At 50.2% G+C, this 16,066-nt stretch overlaps 1 protein-coding gene across 2 annotated transcripts in view; it reads left to right on the forward strand.

The window, feature by feature from the left end:
* Positions 1 to 14,401, forward strand: part of SMARCC1 (SWI/SNF related BAF chromatin remodeling complex subunit C1) — an 873,495-nt gene extending 859,094 nt beyond the window's left edge. For both annotated transcript variants that reach the window (XM_078662531.1, XM_078662534.1), the window contains exon 29: positions 14,287 to 14,401. The gene's annotated coding sequence lies outside the window, so the exon portion shown is untranslated. The remainder of the gene's footprint in view (positions 1 to 14,286) is intronic.
* The last annotated feature ends 1,665 nt before the right edge of the window (positions 14,402 to 16,066 follow it).

The following is a 16,066-nucleotide window of genomic DNA, read 5'->3' on the forward strand; positions in this document are numbered from 1 at the left end:
TCCCAGTGGATTGTTTGTTGGGTAATGATTTGGAGTCATCACTATGGTCAGAAGTGGAGCAGAGGACTCACATGGAAATGTTAGGCTTGCCAGCACATGTGCTTGCTGTGACTAGGTCACAGGCCAGAAGATGCCCCACTGAACAGGTGCTGGATCCTGAAACTATGGACCAGACACCTTCCAAGAAGAAGAGCAGTAGGGTTAAGGCGTTGCCTTCCCCCTTGCCCCAGGTTGAGGATCAAGTCTCTGAGGAGGCTGAGCTGAGGGAAACTGAGCCTAAAGAGCTTGAACTTGATCAAGTTGAGTTTCTGGGCTCAGGGGGACCCTCCAGAGAAGACCTGGGGAAGGCACAGTTAGACTGCCCTTCCCTTGAACCCCGCAGACAGCAGGCTGCTGCTGAGGCTGCAGGGAATGCCACAGGTGCCCACAGGGTATACTGGGAAGATGGACTCCTGTACTCTGAGTCAAGAGACCCCAAGCCTGGTTCAACCAGGAGGCTGGTTATCCCCTTGTCTCTGAGAGGTTTCCTTCTCACCTTGGCCCATGAGATTCCCCTTGCAGGTCACTTAGGTCAGACAAAGACTTGGGACAGACTTGTCTCACACTTTCACTGGCCCCATATGAATGAAAATACCAAGGAGTTGTGTCGCTCCTGTGTCACTTGCCAAGCCAGTGGTAAGTCAGGTGGCACAACAAAGGCCCCCTCATACCACTACCTGTGGTGGGGGTCCCCTTTGAAAGAGTGGGGATTGACATTGTTGGTCCAATGGAACCCCAGACAGCATCAGGGCACAAGTTTATACTGGTGGTGGTGGACCATGCCACCAGGTATCCTGAAGCTATTCCACTTAGGACCACTACAGCACCTGTAGTGGCAAGGGCCCTAGTTGGAGTGTTCTCCAGAGTGGGCTTCCCTAAGGAGGTTGTCTCTGACGGAGGTGCAAACTTCATGTCAGGATATCTGACTGCAATGTGGAAGGAATGTGGTGTTAACTACAAGTTCACCACACCCTATCACCCACAGTGCAATGGGCTTGTTGAGAGATTCAACAGGACCCTTAAAGGGATGATTCATGGGCTACCTGAACCTCTTAGGAGAAGATGGGATGTCCTGATACCCTGCCTCTTGTTTGCTTACAGAGAGGTCCCACAGAAGGGGGTTGGCTACAGCCCTTTTGAACTTCTGTTTGGGCAACCTGTAAGAGGACCCCTTTGTTTGGTAAAGGAAGGATGGGAGAGACCTCTCAAAAAGCCTGGAACAAACATTGTGGACTATGTACTTGGTCTCCGCTCCAGGATGGCTGAGTATATGGAAAAGGCATCCAAAAACCTTGAGGCCAGCCAAGAACTCCAAAAAGCTTGGCATGACCAAAAGGCTGTCCTGACTGTGTACAAGCCTGGACAGAAGGTGTGGGTGCTGGAGCCAGTGGCCCCAGCAGCCCTCAAGGACAAATGGTCTGGGCCCCACACCATCATTGAGCAAAAGGGAGAGGTCACCTACCTGGTGGACCTTGGAACTCCCAGGAGCCCTCTCAGGGTGCTCCATGTGAACAGGCTCAAGGCATATGTTGACAGGAAGGACATGAGCTTGCTCATGGCCACAGATGAGGGACAGGAGGAAGAGAGTGACTCTCTCCCAGACCTGCTCACTCAGAATCCTGATGATGGGTCAGTAGATGGTGTTGTCTTTTGTGGCAGCCTCTCTGAGCATCAGCAACAGGATTGTAGACAAGTTCTGCAATCCTTCAGACATATGTTCTCTCTGACACCCAGCCAAACTGATTGGTGTACCCATGAAGTTGACACTGGAGACAGTCTGCCTGTCAAGAGTAAAATCTACAGACAGCCTGATCATGTTAGAGACTGCATCAAGACAGAAGTGCAGAAAATGTTGGAGCTGGGAGTCATTGAGCCCTCAGATAGCCCTTGGGCTAGCCCAGTAGTTCTAGTGCCAAAGCCTCACACCCAGGGTGGTAAGAGAGAGATGAGGTTTTGCGTAGACTACAGAGGCCTCAATGCAGTCACTAAGACTGATGCCCACCCAATCCCAAGAGCAGATGAGCTTATTGATAGATTGGCTTCTGCCAACTACTTAAGCACATTTGATCTGACAGCTGGGTATTGGCAAATCAGGTTAGCTGAGGAGGCCAAGCCCAAGACAGCATTTTCTACCCCTGGTGGGCATTATCAATTTGTGGTAATGCCCTTTGGTTTGAAAAATGCACCTGCCACCTTCCAAAGGCTGGTGAATCAAGTTCTCACTGGGCTGGATGACTTCTGTGCAGCATATCTTGATGATATAGCTGTCTTTAGTTCCACCTGGGAGGATCACCTGGTCCACCTGAGGAAAGTGTTAGAGGCTCTGCAAAAGGCAGGCCTCACTATCAAGGCCATCAAGTGCCAGATAGGGCAGACACAGGTTGTATACCTGGGCCACCTAGTAGGTGGAGGCCAGGTTCAGCCATTGGAGAGCAAGATACAGGCCATCCAGGACTGGGCTCCTCCAACCACCCAGACTCAGGTTCGAGCTTTCTTGGGCCTGACTGGTTACTATAGGAAATTTGTCAAGAATTATGGGTCCATTGTGACACCACTTAATGACCTGACAAGCAAGAAGATGCCAAAGAAAGTTCAGTGGACAGCAAGCTGTCAGAAAGCATTCGATGACCTAAAGCAGGCCATGTGCACAGCACCTATCCTAAAGAGTCCAGACTACTCCAAAACATTCATTGTCCAAACAGATGCTTCTGAGTTGGGTGTGGGAGCTGTTCTATCTCAACTGAATTTTGATGGTAACGACCAGCCCATTGCTTTTATTAGCAGAAGGCTGACCCCCAGAGAGAAAAATTGGTCAGCTATTGAGAGGGAGGCCTTTGCTGTGGTTTGGGCCCTGAAGAAGTTGAGGTCATACTTGTTTGGCACTCACTTCAAGATTCAGACCGACCATAAGCCCCTCTTGTGGCTAAATCAGATGAAGGGTGAAAACCCCAAACTACTTAGGTGGTCCATTTCCCTACAGGGGATGGATTTTACAGTGGAGCATAGACCTGGTACTGATCATGGCAATGCCGATGGGCTCTCCAGGAATTTCCACTTAGAGCAAGAAGACTCACCTGGTAAAGGTTAGCTTATTGTCCCAAAGTTTGGGGGGGGTCATGTAGGAGAGTAGGGTCTGCAATCCTATGATCACCCAGATTTTTGCTTTTTGCTTCACTGGTTTACGACTTTCCCTGGCTGTGGGCCTGCTATTCAGACCCACAGCCTAGCTGTTCTCTCTATTCCAAATTGTACCCAGGTACTGAATTGGCACGGGGCCCTCTCTAACTCCCTGTACCCAGGGCTGAGGTGCACCCAGAAGTCTCCCAGGGGCTGCAGCATGTATTATGCCACCCCTGGACTGACTAACCAAACAGACACAACTGGCTGCTTGACAGCTGGGGGCAAGGTGGTGTACTCACCCTTTGCTTTAGATATAGTATTCCTATATCTAAACCTAAATGGACACACAGATCTCCTATCAGTCACTCCTATGGCAGGCCTTAACAATCCTGAAGGCAGGGTGCTTGGAATCGTGTGAGATAGTGCTCTGGCATGAGCTGAGCCTGTCTGCGGCTTTCGGGATCCATCCCTTAGCCGTTTCCATGATATCGCATACCATATACTCTTGAGTGCATTATAATCCTCGCGGTTATATGCCAACTCTGGTATCGCTTTATCAAAACATGTCGAGTAAGGTGTCATACGAATTGGAATACTAACCCCTCGCCAAGTCTGGCGACGGGGTTAGCATTCCACCCTTCTAGAGGGACACGACATGTATGTAACCTGTAACCCCGGTTAAAGTCAGACATAGCCTTAGCTCCACAAAATGGATGCTGCCACCGAGACACAAGTCTGCCCTCCTGCTGCTGGGAGTCCTCCCAGAGCAGGAGGCAAGGACAAAGGGTTTCCTGTCAGGGGCGGTGCCAGCACAGTCCCAGACAGGATTTTGTGTATCCTAGGTAGGCAGGGCTTTAGAGGAAGGTGACTGCAAGTGGCACCCCGGTGCTCACTGTGCATAGGCCGGCTGGAACCAGTTCCAGGGGCACTCCAGCCCCTGGCCTGGGGAAAGCCCGCCAAAGGAGAGGGGTGTAACCACCCCCTCCTGGTCCCACCCATAGGGCAGGACCTAGTCGCGTGCCAGCCCCCTTTTTCAGGATAAAGGTAGGAACTGGCCCCCTTCCAAATCAGATCATCTTTGAATCCTGAAACTACTTTCCACGAAAGGAACTCAAGACTTCTTCCCAAGATTCTCCCTTGTGACTAAGGAGTAGTCACCCTGCAGCAGCAGGCACCAACCAAGCATCGCGGTTTGTTGCCAGTCTCTCCTTCGGATCAAGACTGCTCCAGCACGACGAGAACCGGCTTCCCCGGCACCTCTGACCTCAACCTACATCATCAGCCCAGCTGTGATCCGTGGGTGTGACGAGACCTCGAGGGACCGGCCATCTTCGGAACTGCACGACGCTTGTCCAGCACGACTCCCGAGTGACCCTCGACTGAGTGCTTTGGGGTAAGAGAAGCCCCGACCCTGAGCAGCTCCAGCACCGAAGTTCAGCCCCCCTGCATCCACGAGATCTGCGTGGGGCCCTTCTGCTCTTTGCTGCTCACCGCGTTGTCCAGGTCGCTTGCCCGTTGGCTAGTGGCCCCTTCACGACGCTCCACGACGACAACTACTGCTGGTCTGGTTGCTCCAGACTAGCCCTTGCTCCCCTCTAACAGAGGAGCACCCTGGACCCTCCTGGTCCACCCAAGACGCCATTTTAGGTCCACCGCGTGGGCCTTGCATTTGCCAAGACTTGTTGCCCCAATCCTGGGTCCAGCGACGTCGACAGCAGAAACCCTCGTGGGACAGCTCGCACCTCCATCCTGGTCGCCGACAACGCCTCCTGGTCCGAGAGACTGCAGAGCCCAGCAGCGCCCACCCACCTGGTCGAGGTGACTTCGTCCGGTGCCACCCTGGTGCCCATCTAATCACTGGCTAGTGATTCAGAACTTGGTCCCCTCTGCTTTCAGGTCTTCCTCTTCCCTGATCCAGGCTTGGATCACCACTAACTTTTCTTCACTGGCCGCCTGCCAGCATCTTCTTCTTCAGGCTCCTGGTTCGTCAACGTGGGTTTCCGACGCAACTTCAACCCTATGCAGCCGCAGCCCCTGGGCTAGGTAAACCAAGTACTCCGGTGCTTCAGCATAGTCCAACACTCCTAGTGTTCGGATCCACTCTTGTTTTCGACCCACCTAGTCGGGTTCGCCCGAGAACAGTAACTTTGCAACTGCTAGCCTCCATAGACTTTTTCCCGCCTTACGCGTGAGAGTTCCCACTCTGCACACGACGTCCACAGGCCTCCTACATCTAATCCCAGTGTTTAGTATTGTAGGCCTAGCGATTCCTGAGTCTAGAAAAGTATTACTTACCTGCTAGCAAGTTCGCATTCCACTTACTGTGTATATGGTTTTTCGTGCCCCTAGGGCATTTGTGTAAATTGTGCGACTTAAAGTATTTTCGTAAGAGTTTTGTTATGTGCTTAGCTCCCGGACTCATAAAGAGTTCAGGGTAGTCTTGTTATAAATAAATATCTGTTTATTTTCATAACAACTTGTGTGGTGTCCTTTCACTTGGTGTTCAAGGGGTAATGCGATGGTAAAACAGCTGGCTTAACACGCCCTCTAGAGTCTTAGCCTTAGACTGCTCGTATCCATGCTACTAGGATAGCTAGTCTATAAGGTTGACTTACAACCAATCATCAATAAGGGTTGTTTGGACTGATACAAAGTGCTCACTAGAATAGTGAACATTATATATCAGGCCAACTTCTCACACGGATCAACTGTTTGTGAACTATGGTTCAATGCGAACAGGTTTTCCAGCGGCCAAGAGGTCCATCGCGAGATGGATTGTCTCTTGCATTAAATTGGCTTATCAGCTTGCGGGCAAGCCTTTGTTGCAGTCACCCAAAGCGCATTCCACTAGAGGGAAGGCCGCTACAATAGCCTTCTTGCACGACATTCCAATGTCGGAGATTTGCAAGGCTGCGACTTGGAAATCAGTTCATACCTTTACGAGACATTACTGTCTCGAGTCTGATTCCAGGGCCGATACTCAAGTAGGACAAGCCTCTTTGAGGAATCTATTTGGGTAGCCTACGGTCTGTACAAGCTTAGTAGTTTACTAGGCTTAATATGGTTATTACTGTATTGTTACTCCTTTGCCCGCAGGGAGATGAGGTGAGGCTCGCTATTCTATTCTAATGCTTATGACTATTGATGAGGATCCCCTGGAAGCGAAGGATTAGTTACTTACCTGTAATCCTAGTTCTCTTCCAGGGGTATCCTCATCAAAGTCATAAGCAACCCTCCCGCCTCCCCGGGCAAAGGACATTCTTTAATAGGGAGATATTGTTAACCTATTTGTTACTGGGTTTTTCAGTCTCCGAAAAGAACAACTGACCTAACTGTCACCCCTGGGGCATGATGGGATTCTGGGGGTCATGGGTGCCTTAAAGGCACGGTGTCAGTTTATTGCTATGCAGCTACAGGTTAGCTTTTCAATCTTTTTAGACTGTGTCTTTGCAATGCAGCCTGGGAGCTTCTATGCTTCCAGTGAGTTATGAGAATTTCTACTGCTTTCTAAGCATTAAAACAGTTTCTAAAACAAACCTTGTGGTGTTTTCTCATGTTTACAATGCTTATTACTCATGTAGGGTGGAAATTCTTTACAGCATATTTCAGCTCTGTTCTTTATTTGGCTGCTATTGCATGTTTTTATATATATATATATATATATATATATATATATATATATGAGTGTATATATATATGTGGGGCACATATAATATAGTGTTTCCGGGGTCCCGCACATGGGCGGGAATATTCTAATGCTTATGACTTTGATGAGGATACCCCTGGAAGAGAACTAGGATTACAGGTAAGTAACTAATCCTTACTACCTCAGCACCGAAACCAAGGTCGGAGCCAGGCAAAGCTTCGGATCCGAAGAAACAACCCGATCCGAAACCTTCATCGGCACCGAAAAAATCGTCGGAGCCGAAAAAGATCCCATCTTCTCCTGTAAAGGACATTACCAAACAAACGAAAAAAGCAACTTCGGTGCCAAAACCTTCCTCCACACCAAAAGATCACAGTTCTGCAGAGGACGTATTTCACCCGGACCCTGCACAAAAAACTTTGGTGAAAGATCAAACCACTGGTCGACTAACTTTAAGTTAAAAAAACGACCACTAGAAACACCAGCACTGGCTCCTCCTCCAAAGAAGGACATAGCTTCTTCCCCGCTAAGAGTGCCTTCCCCTTCTCCTCCACCTATGCCATCACCAGATGATCCATCTATTCCCCCAGTCTCACCTGACCCATGGGACGATTATAACACGCCTGACGTTCCAAATGTCCCTCAGGATGACATATACCCCTCTAGGCCTTCCCCGCCAGAAGACACTATGGGTTTTAATCAGTAGGTACACAGAGCTGCGCAATATCATGGGGTGGATATGCATACAGACACAGTAGAGGAAGACTTCCTACTAGATACATTTGACAATGCACAAAGATCTTCATCCATTTTACCCATGCTCAAAGGAGTAATTAAACACGCCCCTGAGGTTTTCAGACCCAGTTAGAACTCGGGTCTTTAACCCAAGAATAGAGAAAAAGTATAAAGCTGCACCCTCAGATCCAGCTTACATTAAAGGCCCAGTTCCCCTAGACTCGCTTGTAGTTTCAAACGCACGCAAAAGGGCTAACTCGCAAACGTCAGGTGAGGCTCCCCCACCTGACAAATAGTCTAAACTCCTTGATGCGTCAGGGAAGAGAACCGCCTCACAAGCAGCAAACATATGGCGTATCGCCAATACACAAGCATTATTGGCACGTTACGACAGAGCTCACTATGATGAACTTGAGTCACTGATGCAGCACCTCCTAGATAAGTACAAAGATAGAGCTAATCAGCTTATTCAAGAAGGGAAAAATATTACTAACACCTCAATTCGTTGTGCACTTGACGGAGCAGACACCGCCTCCAGGGCAGTTAACACAAGCGTTTTGCTGCGTAGACATGTGTGACTACGCATATCAGGTTTTAAACCCGAAGTCCAGAGTGCTATACTCAATCAACCCTTTGATGAGCAACACTTATTCGGACCCAATGTGTCTGTATCCCTCGAAAAAATGAAGAAGGATACAGACACAGCAAAATCTATGGGAGCCTTGCAGTCGCAGGCTCCCAGACGTTCATTTCGACGCTCATCCTATAGAGGGAACAACAGAGGGTATGCTTCAGACACAGCTTCCACCTCCTACAAAGCCCCCACACAATCTACTTATGGTAAGGGCTACCAAAGGGGTGGTTACAGAGGTAACAACAACAAGGGCAGAGGCAAGATCAACAATTCCCGCTCTGCCTCCACCCCTACCCAATGACTCCCCTCCCCCCGCCCCATTCCACTCCGGTCGGGGGAAGACTACAGCAATATCTACCAGCCTGGGAAAATATCACATCAGACAGGTGGGTGCTTCAAATAATCCAGTCAGGTTACTGTTTAGAACTAACATCCACCCCCCAAACATACCACCCAGACAGCGTCTAATGTCACAAGAACATTTGACACTGCTCAGACAGGAAGTATCTGAAAGAGACACGTTAGTATTAGATTCCTTACCTTAGAACATCCCCAGGCGTCAGACTGGATCCGGAAAATTTTGCGTAGCAGTACCCTTGCGCGTCGGTAGGCGTCGTCTGCGGCTCCGCGTCCGTCGTCGGCATCGTGGGCGCCGTGAAGACGTCGTCGGAGTACTTAGACGCCCCCTCCGCGTGCTGACGTCAGTTCTTCTTTTTTCCGCGCCAGCAAGCGCAGATCTGGAAAAAGCAGTAACCCTAGTCATTTTTGACTAACTTTTTTGATCCTTTTTTTGATCCTGTTTCGAGTCTTTACGACTCCGATCGGTGCCTTAGGGATGCCCGGGTTCAAGCCTTGTGTTGATTGTGACCGGCTGATGTCGGTCACGGATCCTCACCGCGTCTGCTTGTCGTGTCTGGGCGTCGACCACGACGACAAGGCCTGCTCCGACTGTCGGGCCCTCTCTTCGAAAGCCAGGCCCAGTATTAGATTCCTTACCGACCCACCCATCCTCCCCGTTCTGCGAACCGATACCTAGGGTTAGGGTTGTCCCCTTCAGGGCCCTAGTTTTCACTGGCACCAGTGTTGGTTTTTTGGCATAGCTCTGCGTTTCTGGCGCGGAAAAGCTGTGTCTAAGAACTGACGTCAGCACGCGGAGGCGGCGTCTAAGTACTCCGACGACGTCATCACGGCGCCCACGACGCCAACGACGGACGCGGAGCCGCAGACGACGCCTACCGACGCGCAAGGGTACTGCTACGCAAAATTTTCCTGATCCAGTCTGACGCCTGGGGATATTCTAAGGTAAGGAATCTAATACTAACTAATGTCTCTTACAGATATATCGTTACACAGGTAGTAACTTGTGCGTCAAGCTCGGCTGAGCCTCTGCTGCCCTTTAATGAGGCCTTGACTGACGTTCTTTTGGGCACTTGGTCCAAGCCCGCTACGGGTTCGCCCGTAGATAGAAACGTGGCCAGACGCCACCGCCCAGCCCCGGGTGACCCATGTTTCCTGTCCACCCACCCCACCCCCGAGAGCATGGTCATCCAGGCCTCCAATTCCCAGACCGCATTCCCGTCGGCCCCGCCGGATCGGGAATCCAAGAGGTATGACCAGTATGGGAAGAAGATCTTCTCCTCCCTGAGCCTCGGCCTGCGGTCTTCCAACACCGCCTGCCTCTTGGGACGTTACACCCACTCAGTGTGGGATAAGGTCGCGGAAGTGCTGCCAGAGTGTCCGTTGGAGGTACGGGCCAAACTCGGCCAAGCCCTTGTGGAAGGCCGGGATGCAGCGAAATATTCGATTAGGTGTGGGCTGGATACCACCGACTCGCTAGGCAGAGCGATGGCAACGACGGTGGCGGTCAGACGCCACGCCTGGCTGAGGTCCGCCACCTTCTCGGCAGATGTCCAGAACACTCTTATGGACATGCCGTTTGATGGCCGTCGCCTCTTTGGCGACAAGGCAGACCACGCGCTTGAGTGTTTTAAGGACTCCAGGGCTACGGCCAAGTCCTTAGGCCTTTCGGGCCAGCGCCAGCAACCGGCTGCCTATCACTCCTTTCGTGGCCACGGAAGGGGTGCGCCCACACGCGCCGCCAGCCACGCACCGCAGGGCCATACCCAACGCGGTGGCGGCCGTGGGAACCGCCGTGCGGGCGGTCGGGGGCAACAGCGAGGTCAGTCCACACCTTCCCCTGCAGCATCCGCCTCGAAACCCTCCTAGTCCGTGCTTTCAGGCCCATGTGACGCCAGTTAGAGGCAGGGTTCGCCATCACCTCCTCCACTGGCGCACCGTTACTTCGGACAGGTGGGTGCTGCAAATCGTCCGAAGGGGCTACTCCCTCCCCTTCGAGGCTACTCCTCCAGCCATGCCACCGCAGAACCACTGTGTATCGGGCGATCACTTGCGACTTCTGCAGGAGGAAGTTACGGCCCTCTTGGCCAAGGCGGCCATCGAGCGCGTTCCTGGACCAGAAGTAGGGTGTGGTTGCTACTCCCACTACTTCCTGGTACCCAAGAAGGGCAAAGGGGGCCTACGCCCTATCTTGGATCTACGGAACGTCAACGGCTTCCTCCGGAAGGAGAAGTTCAAGATGCTGACACTGGCTCAGGTTCTTGCTGCCCTGGACCCAGGAGACTGGATGGTAGCGTTGGACTTGCAGGACGCTTATTTTCATATCCCCGTCCTGCCTGCCCACCGGCGCTACCTGCGGTTCATGGTGGGCCACGAGCACTTTCAGTTTACCGTGCTCCCCTTCCCTTCGGCCTTACCAGCGCCCCACGGGTGTTCACGAAAGTGATGGCGGTGGTCGCAGCTCATCTGCGTCGGTTAGGGGTTTCAGTCTTCCCCTACCTCGACGACTGGTTGTTGAAGGCGGGCTCGCCCCAAACAGTCGTCAGCCACCTCCAGACGACGGCAGACCTCCTGCACCAGCTGGGGTTTTCCATCAATGTGCCGAAGTCACACCTGTGCCCCTCTCAGGAGCTCCTCTTCATCGGAGCGGTTCTGGACTCGGCGCGCTTTCGGGTTTACCCACCCGAACAACGGGTCCGGGATATTCAGGCTCTGATTCCCATCTTTCAGCCGTTATCCCGGGTCTCGGTCAGGTTGACGCTGCGGCTTCTGGGGCTGATGGCCTCCTGCATCCTACTGGTGCATCACGCCAGGTGGCGGATGCGGGCTCTGCAGTGGGACCTGAAGTTTCAGTGGGCCCAGCATCAGGGCAACCTATCCGACCACGTCCTGATCTCGGAGGGCACTGCGAGACAGCTGCAGTGGTGGCTTACGGACCGCGATTGGGTCAGCGGCAGATCCCTCTCCCTACCCCAACCGGAGCACGTAGTTGTGACAGACGCGTCCCTCCAGGGCTGGGGAGGCCACATGGGAGAGGCGGAGATCAGAGGCCTCTGGTCTCCGGCGGAGGCCCGGCTCCACATCAACCTGTTGGAGCTCAGGGCGATTCGTCTAGCACTGAAGGCATTCCTCCCCTCTGTCCGAGGGAGTGTAGTGCAGGTGTTCATGGACAACACCACCGCCATGTGGTACTGCAACAAACAGGGCGGTGTGGGGTCGTGGATCCTTTGTCAAGAGGCTCTTCGCCTTTGGCAATGGCTGGAACGCCAGGGCGTGACCCTGGTGGCTCAACACCTGGCGGGTTCTCTGAACGCCAGGGCGGACGAGCTCAGCCGTCGGTGCTTGATGGATCACGAATGGCGTCTGAACTCGGACGTGGCGCAAGGCCTCTTTCAGCGATGGGGAGAGCCTTGGTTAGATCTATTCGCCACCGAAGAGAACGCGCAATGTCATCGGTTCTGCGCGTTGGAATTTCCAAGGCGGCACTCGCTCGGAGCCGCTTTTCGTCGCGAGTAGAGTTGCGGTCTGTTGTACGCCTTTCCGCCTATACCACTTCTGCCCAGAGTGCTGAAGAAGATCAAGCGCGACCGGGCCCAAGTCATCCTTGTGGCTCCGGACTGGGCTCGAAGGTACTGGTATCCAGAGCTACTCAGTCTGTCAGTCGATCCCCCGGTTCGTCTGCCTCTTCAGGAGGACCTTCTGTCGCAGCAGCAGGGGACGGTCCTCCACCCGAACCTGTCCAGTCTCCACCTCCATGCTTGGAGATTGAGCGGCGACAGTTGAGGCCATTTGACTTGCCTCCTGAAGTCTGTAACATCATTCTGGCAGCCAGGCGTCCCTCCACAAAGTCGGTATACGCCTGCAGGTGGAACAGATTTGTGGCATGGTGCACAGCAAAGGCTGTGGATCCTCTTTCTGCCCCTCTTTCTGAGGTTCTTCTCTTCCTTCTTTCTCTTGCCCAGCAGGGCTCTGCTCTGGGCACTCTCAAGGGCTACCTTTCCGCCCTTTCAGCCTTTCTCAGGCTACCTGATCAGCCTTCTTTGTTCAAGTCCCCTATTGTAAACAGATTTCTTAAAGGCATCACACACACGTTTCCTCCTGTTCCGTTTGTGATGCCTCAGTGGGACTTGAACCTGGTCTTAACATTCCTGATGTGCGCTCCTTTTGCGCCACTTCACAACTGTCCTCTTCGTCTTCTCACTCTTAAGACTGCATTCCAGGTTGCCATCACCTCTGCCAGGAGAGTGAGTGAGCTCCAGGCCCTTTCTTCACAACCTCCCTTCCTTTCTGTCCATCCGGACAAAGTTGTGTTGCGGACGCGACCCTCTTTCCTGCCCAAGGTAGTCACAGCCTTCCACATCGGGCAGTCCATCACCTTGCCCACCTTCGTTCCGCCTCCTCACCCCTCGAAAGAGGAAGAGAGGCTCCACCGTCTGGACCCAAAACGTGCGCTCTCATATTATCTGGATCGCACACGCCAGTTCCGGGTGGATGACCAACTCTTTGTTGGGTACGTGGGTGCTAAGCAGGGTGGGGTGGTGCACAAACGAACCATCTCTCGGTGGGTCGTCTTGTGCATCAAGATTTGCTACTCTTTGGCGAGGAAGGAGCCTCCTGTTGGGCTGCGGGCCCATTCCACTCGGGCCACGGCGGCTACTACTGCCCTGGGTCGGGGAGTCCCTTTGCAGGACATCTGTCAGGCAGCTACGTGGGCCTTGCTGCACATGTTCGCAAGACAGTACTGCCTGGACAGTCAAGTCTGGAGAGATGGCTACTTTGGCCGTTCTGTACTCCGGGACATTCTGGTGTGATCTTGGTTCGCAGACCCACCACCGGGGTTGGTATTGCTGGGGTATCTATTCTAAGGTAAGGATTCTAACGAACGTGTTTCTTTCAGGTGAACAAGTTACTTACCTTCGGTAACGATATATGTGTAAGAAACAGTAGTTAGTATTAGATTTCCTACCGCCCCACCCATCCTCCCCGTTCCGCGAACCGATATCTAGTGTTAAGATCATTCATTTCAGGGCCCTAGTTTCATTGCACCAGTGTTGGTTTTTATCATGGCTCTGCGTTTCTGGCGCGGAGAAGCTGTGTATAAGAACTGACGTCAGCGCGCGAGGGCGGCGTCTAAGTACTCCGACTATGTCATGCCGACGACGGACGCGGAGCCGCAGACGCCGCCTACCGACGCGCAAGGGTACTGCTACGCAAAATTTTCCGGGTCCAGTCTGGCGCCTGAGGAATATTCTAAGGTAAGGAATTTAACTAATGTTTCTTACAGATATATCGTTACCGAAGGTAAGTAACTTGTTCTTTAGGTCACCACAGTTTCAGCAAACTATTTTTCGATTAGTCATTTGTTCCCACTTGATAAACTTGTGGCTTATTTTTTCATCGCAATCTGCCCTTCTTTCCTTCCTTAAAGTCCTTTTGGACTTTCAGATCAGCCAGCTGATAGACGTATCTTTGCTCTGTATATCTGTTATTTCTATTTCCTGCCTCTAGAAAATTATGTGCATTGTGCTCCTAGTTCTCATAATACTAAGAAACTTGCTGTAGAAAATCCCATTCTTAGGACTAAAGTATAAGGACATAAAATATAGATGTAAATAGAGTGAGTAATTTTTAATTTGTAACTAAAAATCTTCAAAAGCAATTTACTTGCTGTTTAAGCCTTTTACATATTTGCATGTATTTTTGTATTCAAAAATGTCTTCTCTGTAATGGAAATATTTCTTTACTCCTTTGGCAGATCCTCAGCCTTCACAACAACAACAGCAGCAGCAGCAGCAACCACCACAGCCTCCTCAGACTGAAAGTCCTACACCCCCTCCTGCGACACCAGCCTCATCAGCAGCTCCATGAGGTCTGAACGAGGACTGGGGAGAACTTTTTCTTTTCAAATGTAGTAACACACTTGAATTCCAATTTGTATGCCGCCTAATCCTGTTGAGAGACTCAACCTACACAAACAACTTGTAGTGAGGTGTGACTTGTAAAAGCAGCCTATGCTTTTGACTTTGAGTTGGACCAGACATGTTTTAAACATCTTTAGACTGGTGATTTCCAACTTGTCAACTACCCACCTCTGCTAGCATGGGTGTAATTGTCTTGTATCTGCTTCCTTCGTATATTAATTTGAGCTTTGTGTTGAAGCAGAGCTCCAGCAAATTTTCTATAGCCTTAACATTTTTATTTCTAGTTCACCCAAACCTTTTAGCTATTAGTTTTGGAAAAGCCTGTTGTTCTTCTTTCTCTGGACATTCATCCAATTTACAATGCGTACATACTGTTCCTTTCGATAGTTGATTTTGTATAAAATGATCAGATTTTGTAACAGTAATGCTCAGACATATGACCACAAGATGAACATTTGTAAGTAATTTAGAGGAACGGAGGACAGGAGAAAGGCTAATAATATGGATTGTCATTTTCAGAATGTATTAAATCTCTTAATTGGGTGATTCTTGACTAAATCCCTTAGCTAGTGTAAATCGTCAATCACCATTAACTGATTGTGCAGAAGACACTATCAAAAAATAACTGCATCTTTTGTTTGCTATGTTTTTTAATTGTTTGTACATTTGTCAATGTCTCTGCAGGTTGAAAAATGTAGTGTGGAATTCCACTAAGATATTTACTGCCACTCTTTTGTTATGTCATCTGTGTTTTAAAAAAAAAAAAAGATTATACTTAAAACCGACAACAATATTCTGCATAGTAGTAACATGTTGGTAACATGTTAGCTTGGGTGGGATATTAAGATGTTTGTGTTAGCCTGAGAACTACCTCTTCTGGACGGCATGGGAAAGTACTGTCAAACTGGTACTTTTGTTTTTAAATTGAGGGTACTGTAGAGTGGTTTGCAGTTTCACTTATTGCGAAGCATTACATTAAAGTATTGGAGCATTTGTGTCTCAGTGCTGTGCATGGGAGACCGATTTCTAATCCTTAATAGTGTCGCTTAACAGTGGGATCGATATTGTTGGTTTCTTAAGCAGCAAATTAAGTCACCATCCCCTTCATTAAAAGCATTGTTTTGGATTATTTGAAAGAGTTATTAATCTATTCCTTTTTTGTATTGATTTTTTAAATGTCATTCTTTCAAAATAGGCATCATATTTGACGAAATATGTACACATTCTTGGATACCTTGTCTTTTGTGACTAAAAAGGAATTGTTGACTGTCCCACACACAGATGTTTGTTTTTTGTGCTGCAGCTGTATACGTTTCATGTCTTTGTAGCATTTCCACCTCCAAACCCCTCTCCCCAGCTGCTTCTCTTGCATTTTCACAAGAAGTCCACAGTGCCTGTTGGAAGTGTTTCTTTGCGCCTATGTTGAACTAGTTGTTACCATTGTGGTTGTCCATTCTTTAACCAAATACACTTCCATATGAGTACCAAAATAGTTGTCCATCCAGTCGTTTCATCAGTACAGAAATTCTTAGTTTAAATAGTTGTCTGTTAAATACCTGCTCAGGTTTTTAACTTGGTCTTTATATTGTCAATCAAATTTCTTTTTTTAATGCA

This window comes from Lissotriton helveticus, chromosome 10 (genome assembly GCF_964261635.1).
Source record: "Lissotriton helveticus chromosome 10, aLisHel1.1, whole genome shotgun sequence".
NCBI lineage: Eukaryota > Metazoa > Chordata > Amphibia > Caudata > Salamandridae > Lissotriton > Lissotriton helveticus.